Source organism: Leptonychotes weddellii, chromosome 2, assembly GCF_054177405.1.
Source record: "Leptonychotes weddellii isolate Sample4059 chromosome 2, ASM5417740v2, whole genome shotgun sequence".
Taxonomy (NCBI): Eukaryota; Metazoa; Chordata; class Mammalia; order Carnivora; family Phocidae; genus Leptonychotes; species Leptonychotes weddellii.
In genome coordinates, this window is record NC_138370.1 from 121358669 (window position 1) to 121380693 (window position 22025).

At 42.9% G+C, this 22025-nt stretch overlaps 1 protein-coding gene and 1 pseudogene across 1 annotated transcript in view; one reads left to right on the forward strand and one right to left on the reverse strand.

Moving 5' to 3' along the window:
- Nucleotides 1-22025, reverse strand: part of ANXA3 (annexin A3) — a 295648-nt gene that overhangs the window by 218063 nt on the left and 55560 nt on the right. The gene's annotated exons all lie outside the window — the stretch shown is intronic.
- LOC102726139 (vacuolar-sorting protein SNF8 pseudogene) lies at nt 15980-16695 on the forward strand (annotated as a pseudogene).

Genomic DNA, 22025 nt, shown 5'->3' on the forward strand with positions numbered 1-22025 from the left:
TCACTTATACTCTGAATGCTTCATAGCAGAGTCATTTCCTGTTGAGATCTCTTCAACTTTTCCTCTTTGACCCAGGACTGACTGAAAATTGTCTCTGCTCTATGGGGCATGAAAGATTCTTCACAAAAGTAAGCCATTTAGGGATATGTTAGTCTGTCATGGAAGAAAGGCAAAATGACTGAGAGCTACATTCATCCATCTGACCTGGGAACGAATGAGAGTAATCACAGGTGGGGCTGCTACCCTAAATCAGTGAGCACATAGCCTTTTCTCGTTTGGTAAATCCATCCAGGCTTTTCCCTGGGAGTCTGGCTTTAATATTTTTCTGCCTCTTTAAGATTGGGAAACCACCCAGGCCTCCCAGCTCTTGGCAAGCAATGGATTGACTTCATGTTGTTACTCAGCACTTTGTTTCTTATTGAAATGCCAGGCTCTGCACAACCGGTTTGTAAAGGCTGAAGATCCTCTGGGCGTGCCCAGAAACATAGCAGCCTCAGGAGGAGAGAACTAAAAAGATCAGAGTGAGAACAGGAGAAAGGCTTTACAGCTCTGAGCAGCTTGAATCAAGCCGATGTCAACAGCCTAGACTCTTGTTAACTCCTTAGAGCCTCTTCTCTCTCTTCTCTTGGTTGCAATCCCACCTGCTCTTCTGAGAGCAACTCTACTGCTGCCTTCCCCAGCCTAATTTAATCTGTTCTTCTGTGTTTCTTAGAACACTTTTGTTTATTTACTTTTTTGGTCTTACCTACTAGTCTTTCCGGTATCATACTTATTTCGGTATGCCTTATGCATGTATATTTCCCTGCTGGATTGTAAGTGTCCTGGACCATTAGAGTGACCCAGTTTAGTTTCCCTCCCTCTTCCTTAGCACAATGCCTTGCACTTGATTAAATAAAGATCGGAGAATGTTGAGTCATGCACAACTCATACCTTCCTTGGGTGGACCTCAGTTACTCCTGGGTTTGTCATAGCTTCAGCGAAGGCAATTATCTCCCAGGGTTGCTATGGCCTATAGGAATCTCAACCTTCATTGGCCGGAGTGTCTATCTTTAAATGATAGTGAAATAACATCCACTTTAATAGTTCATATACTAGCACGGTAAAGGTACTGAAAAGATAGAACCCTGTGGAATGAAAGAAGCAAATTCTTGAAGTATTAATTTCTTTAAAAGAAAATAAATATGCATGTCTAGGGGATTAAACTATTATTGTGGGTAGATAAAATGGGATGTGATGAATTAAAAAGATAGTGTATTTCTACATTATCATGAAAGAGTTTCCAAATGCATTGTGGGGTTTAAAAAAAATGTCTAAAGTAGTATGTTTACTGTGATCCTTTTTTTCGGTAAAAACAAAGCAAAATAAAAAATAACTTCTATGTAAAAGTATGTGTACACACACCTGGAAAAAATTGTTTAGAAAAATAATTTGGGACATGACATCCCCCATAGCTAGTGTCCATAACAAGAACTGGATATAGCACAATTTCCTAATTGTGGAACATAATTTATATGAACCACTCTTAGTAATAACTAGAACTAATCAGAACTAGCATCATCAGAATAGAGAAAAAGCTGCTGCTTACCCTAGCTATTTCAGATGGAGCCTCAAACAGAAGTGCACAGCAGAAGTGGTAGGACTTCAGAGGGTTCTGACTATGTGGGGAAAAGGGCAAGGAAGGAAGAGTTTGTGTTTGTTATTGTAGTTCTTGATCCGCCATTTTTTTTAAAGCTGCAATAACCAAATACACTTGCAGCTATGAAGACATTTATTATTGAAATTACTGTAGAAAAAAAAGCCTATTCTACTGTGAGTCTACAACTTTCTGTTCCCATTAAAATGTTTTTTAAATCTTGGTTTTAAGTTTACATGTGATTTATTTTTGACAGGAGATACATTCACAAAGGACAAAACTTAAAGGTACATAGTAGTATTTCTGTAATGAAAATTTTCTCTCCCATTCCTCCTCCTCAGCCACCCCTCTCCAGCCTCGCTCGGTGTTACCTGTTTGTGGTTTTTGATAATTTGAGATTTCTTAGAAAATACACCTATTTGGCGAATGTTGAATAACTATATACTAAAATATAAAATAACTGTCCATGGAATTATAGGAAGTATTTATCGTTTTATAGTTTTCAGTATAACATTTTTCCCATTAAGTAAAAAATCTACTTTCCAAAACCATTTTGTCAAACTCTGACAGACCTCCTGTCTGTATTGTCAATTTTTTTTTTTTTTAAATAACACCATTTCTCTTCCCCAGGCCTCAGTCTTGGTCAACAGTACAGTCAATACCTTGTGGACATAAAAACAACATCTAAGTCACATTCTGAAACAAAATTTCTCAAATTTCCCCTGGTGTTTCTAATATTATTTGATGCATGCTAATTAAATCAAAATAACTAATATCTAATATGCTTGATCCACCGAGGATGTTTAAAGTAACAGCAATGAAAACAATAATAACTTAAGAGACATTGCCCTTGCTGGGATGGGTAGGAAAAGGTCATATTTATTTTTTTAAATGAGATTTTAAAAAAATCTTGATAGGGCGCCTGGGTGGCTCAGTTGGTTAAGCGACTGCCTTCGGCTCAGGTCATGATCCTGGAGTCCCGGGATCGAGTCCTGCATCGGGCTCCCTGCTCGGCGGGGGGCTTGCTTCTCCCTCTGACCCTCTTCCCTCTTGTGCTGTCTCTCATTCTCTCTCTCAAATAAATAAATAAAATCTTTAAAAAAAAATAAATAAATAAAAAAATCTTGATAACTGGAAGTGGGATGCAAGGTAAATGGCCACATTTAAGTTTTATAAATATGAATTTTAAGCTACTTTTATTATGCCTGGAGTCAAGTGTCATCCAGGCCTGTTCCAAGGATGAGAATTTGGGCAACAGATCATTTATCCATAAATGTAACTGATCTTCTTTGGAGCAGACTACCTTAGATCCAGAAACGGTCAGCTCTGTCTTGCTGTTATGCCACTCATACATTCAACCCCAAATCTTACTTGTGCTTTCTCTTCTATATTCTCTCCTCCTTCCCTTGTTCTTATCCATCTTCCTTTTGCTTCCGGTAGGAGGCTACTGTAAGCTGAGGGTGGTAGAGTTGAATGGGCACTGATCTGGGACTTAGGGAGTCAGGATTCTCATCTAGTTCTCTTCTAAACTAGATCCCTTACACAAGTCACTTCAGTATTTGGCTCCTCCCTTCCTTCAACACATATTTGCTAAGTTTCCACCATATACTAGAGACTGTTCTAGGTGCTAGGAGGCAAACATGAAATCAGGTATACTTTGGGACTATGCCCCTGGCCCCTCCACCTGTCCCTAAAGCAGGTGGATTTCAGGTCAACAGTGGAAGCAGTGAGTGGGTGCAAGTCTGTGGCATTCCCCACCAAGGCGGGGTGCTAAATGTGGGCACCGTGACAAAGGAGCCCCAGAGCAGAAGGCATGGAGTGTGGAAGTGAAACAATGTTGTTGGATGGGACCAGGGAGTAAAGATGACAGCAGTGATTTGGCTTGATGCTCTTGGATCATACAAGCTGTTGGTGAGCGCTGCCAGGGTCAGAACACAAAGCCAGTGTGCACACGTGGGGTGGCGCGGGTCAGGGGAAGCCAGCTCACCAGTGTAGCAGGATTTGTTCTTATAAATGGTTGACTGTCCAAGAGTCACAAGAATACAGGCTCGCCCTGGCCTTGGGGGAGAGAGAGTAAGCTTGGAAGTCAAGGAGAGTCCAGTGAATTTGGAACAAATAATTTTATAAAATTAACCCCGTAGTTCTATGGAGTAGGGGGCTCTTTCTCTCCCTAGGACCTAGCATTCCTTATGCTTTGACACTTACTGGATGAATGTATGGATGAAATAGTTTATGGAATTTAGAAGTACTGTAGGGAGCATAGCCTTGGTGGAAAATTGAGAGATTGGTAATAAAGAGCTAAGCATTTTAGCTCATAAAATAATAATGACACCTAAAATGTTGTGACGGGTAGGGTGTTCTTAACAACACTTTTACTCATCCAGAGGGTTCACTGTGAGCCTTGATGGCGCAAAGCATTGGAGGGGTGGAGGGGAGTCCTGTCCCAGTCCCTCTCCAGGACACTGAGGAAGCGGCTCTCCCACAGGCCCCAGGGAAGGAAAGCTTCAGTGCAGGCCCGTGGCTGATGAAGATGGGCACCGGGTGGGGGCAGAAAAAGGGTGAGGCTTGGAGTCAGTGATTAGCAGGTAGAGCTTCATTTTCACATGTTGTGCTTTAGGCTAAGCCAACGAATTTTCTGAGACTCTGCTTCCTTTTTTGTAAAACAAGGATTAGTTGTGCCACTCTCTACCCTGTTCTGAATTTCTTCCTTTTAGAAAATTTTCTTAGGGCGCCTGAGTGGCTCAGTCGGTTGAGCATCTGCCTTCAGCTCAGGTCATGATCCCAGGGTCCTGGGATCAAGCCCCACATCGGGCTCCCTGCTCCGCGGGAAGCCTGCTTCTCCCTCTCCTACTCCCCCTGCTTGTGTTCTCTCTTTTATGGGTCTCTCTGTGTTCAAAAAAATAAATAAAATCTTTAAAAAAAAACAAAGAAGAAAAGAAAATTTTCTTGTGTTGGGGCACCTGAGTGTCTGACTGTTGGTGTCGGTTCAGGTCATGATCTCCCAATCGTGAGATGGAGCCTTGCGTCGGGCTCTGTGAGTCTGCTTGGGATTCTCTCTCTCTCTCCGCCTCTGCCTCTCCTCCTGCTCACATTCCGCCCCCCAATCCTCCCCTCAATAAAAAAATAAATATATTTTTTTTAAAAAAGAAAATTTTCTTGTGTTAGAGATTTGCTTGGATACACTGTTCTCTTAAAACACAAATATACTCTGGTAGGGCCTAGTCTTTCCATCAAGAGAAGCACGAAGTATCTTGTCACTCAAACTTGAAACAGATTTGATGCTAGGCATTACTGGAGACAGGTGGGGGGGGTCTCTTCATTGGGCTGCTCTGGATTCACAGGTGTTGAGAGTAAACATTCAGGAAATGACGAGTGGGCAGGTCTGAGCATACAGGTATCTAAGCAGATAACAATGCAAGGAAACTGTTCACAGCTTTCACAGACATGATCAAAAGAGAGAGCAAATCACCTGGGGGTGGTAGCAATCCAACCTTTAGCAGAGAACAAAGTCAGGGGTTTCTCCTGGCAAAGGAAAAGCTGAGGGGAGAAAGATTCCAGATCGGAAGAAAGCCAGACAGATGTGACTTTGAATCCTGGCTGTGCTCTTCTTGATGTCCCTTGTTTTTTTCATCTGTAAAATAGTAATTATACTAAACTAAAAGGATTGTTGGGAGGATAAAAATAAAATCATATGTCAATTCCTGGCATAAACGTTAACACTCGATAGATGATAGACAATACTATTTACTACGAAGAGTCTCCTGTGAAGATTAGTAAACTCACGGCTGAAAGTGGAGAAGGCCGGAGAGGAGTCAGAGGGGAGGAAGCTGGGGTCTGAGGTCACAGTGAGATTTTTGCCAGGTGTTGCATCAGCATGTAATGCAGATTTTTTTTTTTTTTTTTTTTAAAGATTTTATTCATTCATTTGAGAGAGAGAGACTGAGAGAGAGAGCACATGAGAGGGGGGAGGGTTGGGAGGGTCAGAGGGAGAAGCAGACTCCCCGCCGAGCAGGGAGCCCGATGCGGGACTCGATCCAGGGACTCCAGGATCATGACCTGAGCCGAAGGCAGTCGCTCAACCAACTGAGCCACCCAGGCGCCCTAATGCAGATTTTTAATAGGTCATCTGAAAGGCTGGACACCCGAATGGTCGAAATGCACGCAGTCTGCTGGGATCTGGATGGGACAGATAATCCTGTGGGTAAGCCTAGAAAGCTGATTTGTAGGCCCTCTTGTATCCTCAGGACAAAAAGGGGAGGAAGGGAAGCAATTTGCTGGGTCCTGAAGACAGAGTCCAGACATGACTAATTCACACCAGAAACACACTGTCAGAAAATTGAGTTTCTAAAAAAATCGAGTGAATGATAAATGGTTTCTTAGAAATTGTCACTCTTTGCCCCCAAACTGTTGGACCCCTACCATCAGACTCCAGTGAGGTTGAGACTCTGATATTGCCTCCCAGAAGGGGTGATGTACACTCTTGTTTTCCTGAGACAGAAATAACTTTAAGAAGGGATAAAACTAACACAGAGTCCTTGCAAAATAAATAGATAAATAGTATAGGGAAGTATAAAGTATAAAGCATATGCTTTTACATTAATATATATGCTAATACATCTTTATGTATAGGTGAAACGAACACCAGGACACCCTGAGCAGGACCCACACTCACTGGGCCAGGCCGAACCCCAGTAACTTTACCTACGAGATGGCGGGACACTGAGTCCCAAAGCAGGGAAGACAGGACTTGGAGTGGGGAATCCCTTTGTCTCCCCACAAGCCAGAGCAGTTCAGCCCCCACCTTGGAGACCTACTCTCTACCTGCGTCCCAACCACCTGAAGGTGGGTTATGCTCTTCTGGCCAGGCCACCTCTGTTAAAAGAAAGAAATCAGGGGTGCCTGGGTGGCTCAGTGGGTCAAGCATCTGCCTTTGGCTCAGGTCATGATCCCAGGGTCCTGGGATCGAGACCTGCTTTGGGCTCCCTGCTCAGCGGGGAGCCTTCTTCTCCCTCTCCTCCCAGCTGGTGTGCTCTCTCTCAATCTCATATAAGTAAAAAAAATCTTTTAAAAAAGTAAAAAATCATTTTAATTTTCATTCATTTGATTACCAGTGAAGTAAAACTTTTTGTGAATTAGTCATCTCCACCAATGTGAATTGCTTACTTTACTCTTATGTTATCCTTTAAAAAAATTATTTAGCTAATAGGTTGCTTGCCTTTTCCCTTATGGATTTATAAAAGGGTTTTATGTAATAAGATATTAAATCTTTGTCATCTATTTTACTCTTCCTCTGGTTTGTCATCTGTCTTTTCATTTACGCTATTCTTTCTCACACAGGAGTTTTGTTTTTACTTTTATCTCCTTTTCAGTCAATATTCCCACTCTTTACATGCCCTACAGAATCAAATAGAAGATCCTAAAGGTTCAAAATCATGGTGCTGGAAATAAAAGGATGGCCAAGGATACAAGGATCTAAATATAACCATCAGATGAGTGGAACAGACAATAGGGATTTTGTAGGATTTTGTAGCTTCATAAATTCACCAAAGTCCTAAGAGCATGCACTCTGGGCTTAGATGAGCTGTTTGAATCATGGTTCTGTCAGTTACTAATGGTTTGAACTGGGAAATTTTCTTAACTGTGTCTTTATGTCCTCACCTGTTAAGTGTAGGATTTTTGTGTAGTGTGTAGGAATATTGTGAAGTTTCTGGCTACTATAAACTCTCAAGAACGGTTAATTATTCTTGATACCTGAGAGTTTTTAGGGCCTGACTTACTGAAGAAGTGGGAGTAGAACTAGTCCCAGGATGGGCATGAACGAGACTAGACTAGAGAGGGGAGAAAATTTGAACCCAGGGGCCCTGAGGATCCACACAAGGTTGAGATCCTCAGGACTGGGCGCTCTGATGAATGCTGCAGAGTCACCTGGAGGAGTGGCCCTCAAGGGGGCCGTGGAGGACATGTAAGAGAGACAGAAAGCAACAATTAGGGAAAGAAAACAAAGGAAAGATGAGCTGGAAAAAAAACAAGAAAGAACTCATCAGAATCTCCTGTAGGATAGGCAATTTTAAGTAAAAAGAAGAAACTGGATGAAAGTGTCTCAGCCATTGCGTGAAAGGAAAGCATGAAATTCAAGCCACAATCAAAAATTAAAAAAAAGAAAGAAAGAAAAAGAAAAAGCTGCCAACAATTGGTACTGAAATCAAACTGAAGACGAAACGTGCCCCAGCGCCATCTAAATGGCTAACATGGAAATGACCAGTAGTAACAAGTATTGGAACAAAAGGACTTGCTCCTGGTAGGAGTGTAAATAGGTACAGATCCTCTGGACAACTGTTTAACAGGGTCTGCTCTAGCTGAACATAAAACCTGGCACCCCGCAGCTCCACCAAACAGAAACACATGGATTTGGTCACCAACAGACTGTTACTAACAGCACGAATCATAAAAGTCCCCAACTGGGAACTACCCAAATGCCCCTCCACTGAGGATGGATAGACACACCATGTCTGTCCTCCCAGTGGGAGACCGTACAGCAATGAGGATGTAGAAGTCACGACCACACGAATGAATCTCACAAAACTGAATGAAAGCAATGGACACAAAAGAGTGCTCATGTGTGATTCCATGTGATTCCATTTATACACAGGTCAAAAACAGACACCATTAATTTGGGTGTTAGATGTTGTCTTAGTTGGTTCAGGCTGCTATAACAGAACACCACTGACTGGGTGGATGAAGCAACAAGCACTTATTTCTTACGGTTCTGGAGGCTGGGGAGTCCAAGATTAGGGGACCGGCAGATTCAGTGTCTGGTGAGAACCTGCTTCCTGGTTCAGAGACAGGGTCTTCTTGCTGTGTCCTCACATCACAGAGGGGACAAGGGAGCTCCCTGGGGTCTCCTTCATAAGAGCATTCATTCCAATCAATTCCAAAGGGCCTACATCCAAATATCATCACACTGGGGCCTAGATTTTCAACATACAAATTTGGAGAAGGACATAAACATTCAGTCCATAGCAGAAGTCAAAATATGGTTATTTTTGAAAGGTTGTTCTGTTGACTAAAGGGGGCACGAGGCTGAGAGAGGTCTTTGGATGTGCTGGAATAGTTCAATTTCTTAATTTAGGTGATGACTGCTTGTATATGTTCAACTTGTCAAAATTTATCAAAGTGTCCACTGATGGCATTTTTATGTATTTAATTCTCCAATAAAAATGAAAAGTATTTGCCCATATTAGACATTAATAAAAATTATTGAAAAGCCTTTGTTTATTTATAGAAGGTGTAGCTGCTTGTTGTCAGCTTTATGTTGGTATAGACACAGATCTTGATTCTCATTTTCTGTATTTATAAAGTGTGTATAATAGTACCTGTTTCACAGTAGGTAATATAGATGGACAAGCTTTGAAAATGATGAACTTGCATACAAATGGCAAGGGGGAGAACGCCTTGTCCCCACTGCTGATGTTTTCTTGCTATTAGCACAACAGCCCTGCTCTCCCCTACCAACCCCACACTCCTGCCAAGAAGGTGAAACTGATTGGTAAATTTGGCAAGTATAGTACATCCCTCTTCAGCCTTCCCTCTTGGAAATCCCCCTGTCCAGCACAAAAGGTTATTGAACCTTAGGGAGTTTGAGTGCATCGTCCAAATTTAGACAGATAATGAGTCACAGAATTTGCACTCAGGTCTCTGACTACCAAGATCATGCTTTTAACCATTTCATTATATTGGCTGCCTAATAAATATTATATTAGCATTAAATGAATGCTGAGTTTTATGGTGCAGCTAAGAACACAATAGGAATTCAGGGAAGGGACTCTTCTCTACCATCTATGAACCGGGAGGCAGGTTCTCACCAGACGCCGAATCCATAGTTCAGGAGGACTACACAAAAGACTACAGGGGTCAACTCCTGCTGAATTCTCTCTGCATAAACTCCAGGGGCCAATAAAGCTGAATTAGTACTGACCTCTTTCCAGGCCACACAAGAAGAGGGGTCTGTTTTTGGCCAAAGAGCCAGCAGAGTTTAACCTCAGTGCCACTTGGCGGGGCCCCAGCGCTCACCCGGTTTCTTCCTTGGTTCAGTTGCATTTTGTCTTGTACCTTTGTTTTTTATTATTATTATTATGTTATGTTAATCACCATACATTACATCATTAGTTTTTGATGTAGTGTTCCATGATTCATTGTTTGCGTATAACACCCAGTGCTCCATTCAGTATGTGCCCTCTTTAATACCCATCCCCTGGCTAACCCATCCCCCCTCCCCTCTAAAACCCTCAGTTTGTTTCTCAGAGTCCATAGTGTTTCATGGTTCGTCTCCCCCTCCAATTTCCCCCCATTCATTTGTTGGTGTTTGCCTCTGAATTCTGGGATTTACCTCATGCGCCATTATAAGGGATGAGATGAGACAGGAAGCCTATTTTCAAGCACTTGACACCTAAGAATATGCGAAGAGTATGTTAACAGCATTTCACAAAGGAAGATGATTTATTTTTATTGAGGTATGATTTATATTCGAGAAACAACATTGATCTTAAATGTTCAGTTGGATGGGTTTCGACAGCTTTATACACCCATGCAACCACTACCCAAAACAAGATATGGAACACTTTTGTCGCCCCAGAAACATACTGTATGATTTTGTGTGTATGTGTGTCTGTGTTTGGCTTTCTTCACTCAACATACTATTTTTGAGATTCATCCGTGTTGTTGCATTTATCAGTAATACGTTTCTTTTTATTGTCGAGAAGTAATCCATTGTACGGATGTACCACAATCTGCTCATCCATTCTCCTGTTGGTGGACGTTTAGGTTATGTATAGCTTTTGGCTTTTATGACTAAAGCTGCTATGAACATTTTATGAAAGTCTGTGTTAGCATAGGTTTTTATCGCCCTTTGGTAAATGCCGAGGAATGGAACACTTAGGTGACAGGGTGCATGTAGGTTTATCATTGTAAGGGACTGCCAAATAATTCTCCAAAGGGTTGAGCCATTTTATATTCATACCATCAGTATTGCCATGCATCTCGAAGGAAAGTTGTGTACAAAGCCAAACTATGATGACATCTTAGTAAAGAACATCACAGTGCCTAGGGTGGGAAAGATTCCGTGGGAATCATTTGGAAGGAGGAAAAAACAGCCAACAGAGGAGAGTGGATTGGCACTCACAAATAGTATTCACCAGGAAGCCAGCCCGAGGGGACCACGTGAGCAACAGGCTCCGTAGCTACCCACCAAGGCTGTGTTCTCAGCTGATGACATTCAGTCCACATGCCAAACCCTCTGTCCATGATCCAAGCAATCTGGGCAACTTATTGTTTTTCCTCAAGTTGTGCCTCATTGAAATTCTTTTTGGAGTGTCCCTTTCAGTCACAAGTTCTCTCTCTTGTCCGGAAGCCAAGATCGTGAAGCTTAGTATAGCAGGGCTTTCTGAATGTGTGCTGCGGTCTTCACCTCTAGCTGTAGAGTCAAAGCTCGCTAACCTGCCCCAGCTCCTGATCAGCTCCCCACTGGCTTCCCCAAGGCTGAGAGCAAGTTCTTGTTCATCTTTAGCTTCCTCCCCGCAGGTTACTTTTAGCAAGATTTCAGTTTGTTTTTTTATGCTATTACATTCAAGGGAGGGCAAAGCCTTTGGCTGTTTTAAAATGTGTTCGTTTTAAGACAAAACTTCATTCTCTCCAAGTTTTTCTTTTAGGTTATCATGACAGAGGTAAAAAATGGTGGGGACTAGTCCCCAAAGGAATTGATCTTAACTTTCTCCAGGATCAGCCATGCCTACTTATATATTCTACGATATTGGTAAAAATTCTTGCTAAAGTAGGTGGCCAGCAGTCCTTATTCTTTAGCCAAATTCTGGAAGAGAGGATGAGGGCTCCAAATTTGGGCACAACCAGGTTTCAACATCTATTACCCTTATTCTGTTCCTCTAATTGGCACTCACTGTAAGTGCTTGGTGATAAAAATACAAGCCCTCATTTTCTTCTTCGTCCTTCCCTTACAATGAAGGATTTGTCCCTCCTCCTTTCAAAGGCAAATTCATCCACATGTGTTCTGGAGCCTGCTCTGTCCTGCCTTCTCAGAGAATGTGTTCAATTGGTTATTACCTGCAGCCGAAATGATCGTCCTTCTAAATTCAGGCTTCTCCTTCTGCAGTATACGGTTGTTGCTAGAAAGTAGCTGGCCAGCCAGAAACCATGTTCCCCAACCTCCCTTGCCTTTAGTTCTTGTCAATATAATGTGATCAGAAGTGATGTGGATCACTTCTTGACCAAGTAGCTTAAAAAGAAGGAATGGTTCTTCTCCCTTCTGCTTACTTGATAAAAGGGGCACAGCAAACATGGAACCCAGATACTAAAGGTGAGGGAGGGGTCCACAAAATGGCTGGAGCCTGGGTCTCTGAATCATCAGTTGGAGAGTCCCACCTGCCATTAAGAGCTTCTGTCTTAAGAACTTTATATGAGTGAGAAATTTCTATTGCATCTGACCTATTATATATTGCTGTATCCTTTTGTCATAGTGGGTTATCATTAATCATTACCCTAACTAGCACATTATTTTTCTTTACATCTTCCACATTTCTCTTTAGTGGAATCTATCTGCATTCAGACATAACCAAGCATCTCCCAACTTACAACCAACACCACACCCCCTAAAAACCTACCTTTGACTCCACGTGCCTGCTCAGTTTTCTCTTTACTTCTTTTCACAGACAATTGTATTAGGAAAGTTGTCTATGTAAAGTCTTCATTGCTTGCTTCCCTTTCATTCTTTACCCCAATCTATATGGCTTCTTTGCCACCCTCATTTAAAACTGCTCTTGCCAAAGTCCTTAATAACTGCCATGTTTCTAAATCCAGCAGACACTCTTTGGTTCTTATTGTAATTCTCAGGATTTGACCTAGGTCACTTCTGCCTTCACTACATACTATCTTCTCTTGGTTCCTTGAAACCAATCTCTTACAGGAATGACTCACAGGCTTTTTAAATTTATCATATCCAAAACTGATCTCCAACTCCTACCCCTCCATTTTACATCTCAATAAATGGTACTTCCATCCACCCAGTGGCTCGTGCCAGAAACCTGAGGGTAATTTTTGGTACATCCTTCTTTCTCACCACCCATAACCAATCAATCATCATATCTTGCCATTTCACCTCCTTATTTTTCTCAAATGTAGCTACTCTTCATCTCCACTCTTCCCCACAACCCCTTCCATTCTCCATATATATGATTACAAACATATGTCAGATAACGCCACTTTCCTTTTAAAATCCTTCAGAAAATTCCCACTGCACTTAGGATAAATTCCCTGATCCTTAATATAGCATACAAATCCTCACATGATCTCGCCCCTGCAATGTCTTTAGACTTATCTAGCACTCACGTCCTTTTGCTCATTATATTCCAGCTTTGCTCCCAAATCTTTGAAATCAGCAAGTTCTTTCCTACCTCAGAACCTCTCTAACTGCAAGAACAAAAATCAACTCAAACTGAAGCAAAAAGGAAATATAGTAGCTCACATAAGTGTGAAGCCCAATAAGCAGCTGACTTCAGGCATGACTTATTCCAAGAACTCAAGTTATGACTTTAATGCCCTGTTGCTTCATTTTTTAGCTTTGCTTATCTTTGAATTCCTTCTTAACATGGACTGTCATCATACGGGCAAGATAGCCACTGTCAGAGATGTCTATTTGTGCAGTGAAAAATTAATCTTACCCAAAGAGAGGTCCAGACTTTTTCCTCAGCTTCTGGGAAGTAATCTCTAAGCCTTTGGTATGTCATGCTTGATAAGAGTGTCTCTGTTTGCCTGGGGGCCATAGGCCAACCAGACCATAACAACATGAGTTAGGGTGGGGGGTTTGAGCAAAATCAGCAATGTGATTTAGGGTGGAGACTTTGAGTAGGGTGCCATCAGTTGACTTCTGGAGACTGAGATCAGCCCTGAGTTCAATCAATCATGCTTAGGTGATGAAGCCCCAATAAAAACTCTGGACACTGTGTGTGTGTTGTTACACATAGATGCCAAGAGAGTCATGCTATCCTAACTCCACAGGGAGAGGACAACTGAAAGCTCCAGGTTTGCTACCCTCCTGGCCAATATGCCTTTTCTTTTGGCTGATTTTAATCTGCATTCTTTCCTTATAATAAACTGTACTCATGAGTATAGCAGCTTTGAATGAGTTCTTTGAGTCCTGGTGAATTATCAGAAGTGAGGGTAGTTTGGGGAACTACCAAATTAGCAGTTGTCAGAAATGAGGGTAGTCTTGGGTGGACTATGCTCCCTCTCACTGTACAGTGGGCAAACTCTCACATTATTAAACATTCTTAGCTTAACAACCACAGCTAAATGGTTCTGGTTTTTTTTGATGTTCTATAAGAAAAGTTCCAGGGAACATCTTAGCTAGCTAGCTTGAAACAAACCAATCACCACTGCTTGGGAAGGAGAGTGCTGTGATCAGTCTCAGTCAGGTATCTAATGGAATCTTTTTTTTAAAAGATTTTATTTATTTATTTATTTATTTGACACAGAGAGACACAGCGAGAGAGGGAACACAAGCAGGGGGAGTGGGAGAGAGAGAAGCAGTCTTCCCGCCGAGCAGGGAGCCCGATGAGGGGCTCGATCCCAGGACCCTGAGATCATGACCTGAGCCGAAGGCAGACGCTTAACAACTGAGCCACCCAGGCGCCCCAAGTATCTAGTGGAATCTATCAAAACAACAGGCAATGAGTTCCCCACAGGAGAGAAGGTTTGGATTACCGAAAGAAAGGATAGGGATGCTGGGTGAAAAAAACAACAGACTTTCAGTATGGGACTTTCACACCAGCATTTCCCTCTGTAATACTCCTGATTCTTATTCACCACCACCACCCCCACCACCACTTTCTAATGACTAATCTTTCAACTGACTAATCTACTCATCATTTGGGTTTCAGAGTAAATGTCACTTCAACAGAGAGCCCTCCTTCTTTCATTCCTCTCCATCAGAATGTTTTGTAGCTCTTATCAGTTTGTGATTACATATCCATTTGTGTGATTGTTAGTTTAGTATCTTAATGCTACCTTAACTCTAAGCTGTATTCAGAACCACATCTAGTCTGTTCATCACCTAGTACGTACTCAAAAATATCTGTGGAAGGAACGAATAAGAATGAAAAAAAAATCTGTTAATGGATTACCTACATCTCAGATCTTATGCTAACTCTTCAAATGTTCCTTTTTAGTAAGATGTCAGTAAATGAATATCTGGTTAAACTTTGGACTCAGTTGTTGGAACCAGTAAAAGAAACTTGCCTCAATTTTGCAGTCAGGAATTCAAGAACTGCATAACCTTTAGAAGTAAAAATCACTGGGTGAATTAGCCTCATCATCATTTACTAAAACAAAACATGTAATATTTATATGGAAATATGTCTCTTGATAAACTGATAAAACCATGTGCTCATCTTGCACAGTGTTTTTATCTGATTTTAGCCACACAATAACCCATTGAGATAAGTAATGCAGGCAGATGTTTCTTTCATCTAACAGAGGAAAAAAAAAAAAAGCCTGAGAACCAGAAAGGTAAGACGAATTACTCATGATCACATGGAAAACTTAGTGGTCAAAACAACATTATTACTCAGCAATCCTGAAGCCTAGTCCTATACTCTTTCTACCAACCCGCTGCTGCTCATCTCCTGTCTTACCGGCAATACACACTGCTGGGCCCTCCAGTTGTGGAATGTGTCAAAAGCCACAGTAATCAATGTAGTAAATTTGAATATGAATAAACTTTAGATGTTTCCCTATTTTGTGGCCATTTCTGATTTTTGGGGCTTTTAGCATTCTTCATAACACTCCCTGAATTTTATTTGGGAACTTCATCCCCATTCTCAACCCAGTGGTTCTAGTGATTTTCCCATCCCCAACCCAGAGGTACTCTGGCCAATGAGAGCCTAATATTCTTTAGGCTCTAGATTTGGATAAAGGGATGACACATAGCCCATAACAGCTTTTAAGATTCAATGAAATCTTTGCAAAGGCTTTGGGATAGGGGCAGACACTCTTTCTCAATGGGCTTGAACCTGAGACAATATAAAGCTGGAATTTCTGCACTCATTTGCTTCCATATGGAACCGGAGGCTGAAGCCAATCAGTGGAAGGCAGAGCTGAGAGATGAAGAAAAACCATATCCTAACAATACTTTTGAACCCTGAATTTGTGTCTAAAGCCCACATGACCCCTGGATTTTTAGCTACATAATCCAAATAAATTCCTCCTCTTGAGTAAGGCGGTTTGAGTAGGATTTTCTGTCTTTACCATTCATAAAGCTCTTAACTAAAATATCCTATAATAATGGGGGAGACCCAAGGTCTCGGCAGCAGGGCCACTGGTGCCATTGCCAAGAAGAAGCTTGCAGAGGCCAAGTATAAGGAGTGAGGAACTGTCTTGGCTGAGATGTCAAAGCAGTTGGACAAGTTCAAGACCAACCTGGAGGAATTTGCCAGCAACCACAAGCAGGAGATCAGGAAGGATCCTGAGTTCCGGGTGCAGTTCCAGGACACACGTGCCACCATTGGGGTGGATCGTCTGCCCTCTGGAAAAGGATTTTGGTCCGAGATGGTAGGTGTGGGAGCTTTCCATTGCGAGCTGGGAATCCATCCACATGAATCAAGTGTGTGTGGCCCCGAAGCACAGGAATGGAGATCTGCTAACTCTGGAGGAACTACAGCAAGACGAATTAAAGGGAAGGGGCAGATTCGCACAGGATGTCCGCCAAGGCGACCTGATCAGGGCCATGAAGAAAGTAAAGGCACCTGACACTGGCTTCAGCATCATCCCCGTGGGTGGCGCCCACAGCATTCAGTCGGCTCCAGTTGAGCTCAGTGTGGGTCACCCTGTGGTGCCCTAGCTAGCAGGAAAGAAGGGCTACGTGACTGTCAGTGATATCAAAGCCAGTCTTAAATGGGAGGCCAAGTGCTAGCACACCTGCTGAAGGAAGGGCCAGCCCGGCTGGCCCCGCGGCCCCGCAGGAGGCTGGCCGCTGGCTGCCAAGCTCTTTTTGCTGCTGACCTCTCCTCTCGGGCCCTTAGAGCTGAGGACCAGAGAAGCCCTCCCTGACTCTGGGGCTGCAGCAGGGGGCACGGCAGCAGGCAGGGAGAAGGCGGAGGAGGTGTTGGTGAATAAAACCTGAACAGCTTTTTTTTTTTAAGAAAGAAAATAAATAATATATCCTACAATAAGGAATTTGCATTCAATTGTCTTCCCATACTCTTTCTTGACAGAGAGAGGGGAAAAGTGCAGTAACAGCTATTTCCTGCAGAATGGCATTGCCTATAACAATAGATCTGGCTAGAAAAAAACCCCAAACAATGCCCCCCCAAAAAAGAAAACAAATAAGAAGTCACTTTACGAGGATTTAGTTGCATGTTCCTTGTCTGAAGAGCCTTATTTGGTGCCATTGTTCTTCAGGTTAGCGATGAGAGGGCACCTCCTCTCACCCCTTTGTCAGACTCAGTCCCTATCCTGGTCTCTTACACCGCCAGCTGGTAGGCCTTCCAGAATTCTCCCCAATGAGGTTTGATGCTCTAGATGGCCTTCACACAGCTGAAATGCCCTCTAGCTCTCTATGTCTACACTTTCCTCCTTTCTGTCAAATGTCACTGCAAATCTGTTCCAAGAAAAACTTGCTACAAGTCTTTCCAATCTTAGAATCTCCAGGTACCGGGGCACCTGGGTGGCTCAGTTGGTTAAGCGACTGCCTTCGGCTCAGGTCATGATCCCGGGATCCTGGGATCGAGTCCCACATCGGGCTCCCGGCTCAGCGGGTAGCCTGCTTCTCCCTCTGACCCTCTCCCCTCTCATGCTGTTTCTCTCTTGCTTGCTGTCTAATAAATAAATAAATAAAATTTTAAAAAAAATCTCCAGGTACCATCTACTTGCAAAAAAATATACCTGCCCAAAAGTGAAGCCTAATTAATGACTCACTTTTCTGATTGCCAGACTCACAGAAACAAGAACAAGGGGAAATGCTATAGGAATTCTTTTAAGGTCAGAAGAATCTGGTGTACAGAACCATTTAGTTGGCAATAATAGTTTCAGCACAAGATGTTTTTAGATTTTCTTTTAAAAATTCAAAGTGCTTGGTATCTCTCAGGACAAGATGAATTTAGCTGTGCCCTGGTTGGTGACTCTAGAAACTACTTTTTATTTGCCAAAATGATGAATGTTTCAGTCTTCGAGGGAGCTAACATTGCGTAATTGTATGTCATACGGCCAACAGATGATAGGAACATAATGAATGATAATGATTTGGTAAAACTTTTTTGTAACGACTATTTTTTAGGACTTTAAATAACAAATTGTGAGATTGGACTCATTCTTCTCAAGAGATCATATCTTTTAAAGGGAAATAGGGGCTGAGTACAGATATAAGCCAATCCCTTTTATATGTGCATAATTCATGATACTAACACTTAAACTATATATGACCAAAGATGTGGAGCCATGTCATTTTCTAAGCTCAAAAAAAAATAAAAGGGAGGTTTGTTCATGTGAGTTATTTTTTTCCACAATGATTCTTAGAATATACATGAAAATAGGAATACTGAAAGAGTAGAAGTCACTATGGTATATTGCAGAAAATACTCTGGGCTCTGAATTAGGAGAGCTAAACTTTGGCCCCGTGCAGCCTTCAGCAAATCCGTTGTCTTTGGGTCTCTCCTCATATATAAAATGGAGGATTACATAACTACCAAGAGAGCATCTAGCTGCAAATTTGGATTACTAAAACAGAGAAACTGTTGATTGTAATTCTTCTCAGTTTCAGTTCTGATCTAAATACAAAATGAACATCTTCAAATAACTTTGAAGATGATCACAGTAGCTAAAATGAATTGAGTTGGAAGAAAAGGAGAGCCTTAATATTAATATTCATTCATTCACTCACTCACAAATACTTTTGAGCACTTAATAAGCATCAGGCACTATAAGAGGTGCTAAAGGTACAGCAGTGAATAAATCAAAGCCCCAGTCATCATAGAGCTTATTTTCTGGAGGTGAAGATGCATCATAATCAAATGAATATGCAAAATGAAATGGGTCAGAAGATGATAAGTGCTATGAAGGAAAGTAGAGCAGAAAGGGAGTGCTCGAGATTGCCCTTTTTTATATAAGGTGGCCATTTGAAGAGAGACCTAAAGGAGGTGAAACAGTAAATCAGTCTATTTCCTAACTAGGAATAGCAAGTGCAAAGGCCCTGAGGTGGGAGTGTTTGACATGTTTTAGGAGCAGCAAGGAATTGCTGCTGGAGCACAGTGAGCAAAGCAAAGAGTGGTATAAAATGAGATCCAAGGAAAGGAAAAATATCAAAAGAAGCTGAAATGTTCTGTTTACTTGAATATGAATTGCCCCCATCCTCTTCTTTGTAGCTCCTTTGCTACTAACATTGGGTAGGGGGAAATCTACTGGTTCAGTCTCATCATAATATTTGCTCGGATTTGGGTGGGATCAGAACCCGAGACTCGCCATCACTACTGGCCAGAAACAGAAGTTGTTCCTTGGAGAGTAGAGCAGCATTTCTTTCATTTTCAGCAAAGTTTAACTTACTTTATCTCAGGGACTCTGTCCCTCCTTTGCTCTATTGGGAAGCCCTGTTGTACGCCTGCTGACACAGGTGTGGTGGGTGTGGGGGGACAGGCACTCGACATCCATTCCAACCTCCCTCGAGTGTGTCTTCTGATACCACAGACACTGGAAATCTAAGCGCTACCTGGAGCTAGAATTTGGGATATTTCCACTGATGAGATGCACTCCCAACACTTAGGAAGGTCAAAGTGAGGCTTTGTGCTTCTTTCCCCATCTCTCAATCCAGCGTGTTTTCTGCAGTACATCCCAGTGTCTGGTCACCAGGGTCACCAGGGTCACGAGGGCCCGAAGGCAGTTACAAAGTTGGCCGCAGCAAAGGCTTTCAGAGCTACATCAGGACTTTCATCGGGTCTGGGCACTCTTGCCTCAATGTGGTCCTTCCTCCGTTAAGAAAATAATAAAAACTGGGCGCCTGGGTGGCTCAGTTGGTTGAGCGACTGCCTTTGGCTCAGGTCAGGATCCCAGGGTCCTGGGATCGAGTCCCACATCGGGCTCCCGGCTCGGTGGGGAGCCTGCTTCTCCCTCTGACCCTCTCCTCTCTCATGCTGTTTCTCTCTTGCTCGCTCTCTAATAAATAAATAAATAAAAATCTTTAAAAAAAAAAAAAAAGAAAATAATAAAAACTGAGGGGCGCCTGGGTGGCTTAGTTGGTTAAGCGACTGCCTTTGGCTCAGGTCATGATCCTGGAGTCCCAGGATCGAGTCCCGCATCGGGCTCCCTGCTCAGCAAGGAATCTGCTTCTCCCTCTGACCCTCCTTTCTCTCATGCTGTCTCTCATTCTCTCTCGCAAATAAATAAAATCTTAAAAAAAAAAAAAAGAAAATAATAAAAACTGTATCCCAGGACTGTACTGGGATAAATATGAATATATCATTATATATATGAAAACATTTAATTCAGACTAAAAGTTCTTTTTTTTCCTGGTTTAAAAAGAAATTTAAATATTATTATGGGCTCTTAAAAGTCTTGCAGGCCCTAGACACTGCCTACTGGACCTAATGGATAAATGCGCCCGATGGCATTTGGCCCCCTGGATTGCCGTTGAAGCAATGTGTTCGTGAGGCCCCCATTTCTGGAGGCAGCCTCTGAGAGCCTGTTTGCCCGACTCTGGCTCCCTGGGAGGCCTGTTTGCTGTGTTGTTCTAGGAATCATTTCTAGGAAACCCAGCCATTCTTAAGGTTTTGTAACACACCCAATTCCCTATATTATATCCAAACTTCATGAAAATAACCAGAATCAGGAAGCCTGGGTGGCTCAGTCACTTAAGTGTCTGCCTTCGGCTCAGGTCATGGACCCAGGGTCCTGGGATCGAGTCCCACATCAGGCTCCCTGCTCCTCGGGAAGCCTGCTTCTCTCTCTCCCACTCCCTCTGCTTATGCTCTGTCTCTCTCTCTCTGACAAAGAAATAAAATATTTAAAAAAAGAAAATAACCAAAATCATTTTTGTTTTCTGTAATTAAACTTAATTGATAGAACCTAGGTTTATGCCATGATTCTCATGAATCCCTCAAGTCTGTTCCTTATCCTCACAATCCCAGTTCAGCCAGCCTCGTCCCTCTCACTCTTCTGTCCCCGCTCACACTGTACAAGCATTCATGCTGTACAGTACATTGTGCCTTTCTCTGTAATCGTTGGGATCTGCTCTCCATGGTGGGGAAAGCCCCTGAGTCTCTGCATTAGTCAGTGTTCTTCAGAGACACAGAACCAATAGGATGTGTGTGTGGAGATTGAGATCTAGATTTATAGATAAGAGATAGAGTGTGTAGATATAGTCTATCTATCTAGCCAGGGAGAGAGAGAGAGAGAAAGAGGGAGAGATTGGTGGATTGATTTAAGGAATTGGCTCACACCATTGTGGAAGCAGGCGTGTCCACGAGCAGCAGGGTGACCGGCAGGCTGGGGACCCAGGGGACAGTTGATGGTGCAGTTCTAGTCTGCTGGCAGAATGCCCCTGCTGCAGGGGAGGGTGGTCTCCTTCTGTCAAGGCCTTCAGCCGATTGGATGGGGGTCGCCCACATCCCGGAGGGTGATCTGCTTTACTGAAAGCTTGCCAATCGATGTAAACGTTAATCTCATCTAAGAAATGCTTTCACAGAAACACAGAGAATAAGGTTTGACCAAGTACCTGAGTTCTGTGGTCTAGCTGAGGTGACACATACAATGAACCCTTACAGTCCCCGTTAGCATAAATCCATTTTTTTCTCTCTCTCCTCCTTCCCCTGGCCCGATGCATGCTCGCCTCTGAAATCACTGTTCTCCCAGTTCTTCTAGCACAGAGGCCTTACCTTCCCCCACTCCTTTAAATCAGCGGGTGAGGTGGAGCGCCAGCTTCTTTCCTCTCTCCCGTGTGATTTCTCACCCTCCCACTACCCTCCTCTTTTCTCATCTGCTGTTCACATGAAGCCTGCACCCTTCTCAGCGCCGGGACTGGCAGGATCTGTCCGCACTTCCGTAGACTTGGCTGCCTCATGTGCCTTCACCTCTGCCCTGTTCCTGGCCATCACCTTCAGCGACTTCAAAATCCACGTTACCCTTTCAGATTCCTTGAAACCATACGCGTTTCCTGGACTCCAGAGCTCCATCTCTGGCCCCCCAGAGTCAGCAGAACTGCACTCAGGGCTCACAGAGGTCTGTTTTTGAGATGCGTGTCCCATTCACAGACAGAACCTGGCACTTCCTGCCCCCTGCCCCCCCTAGTAAGTTTGCCGCCAGCTTCCCTGGAAACTATCCTGCATCACACAATCTATCCCACTTC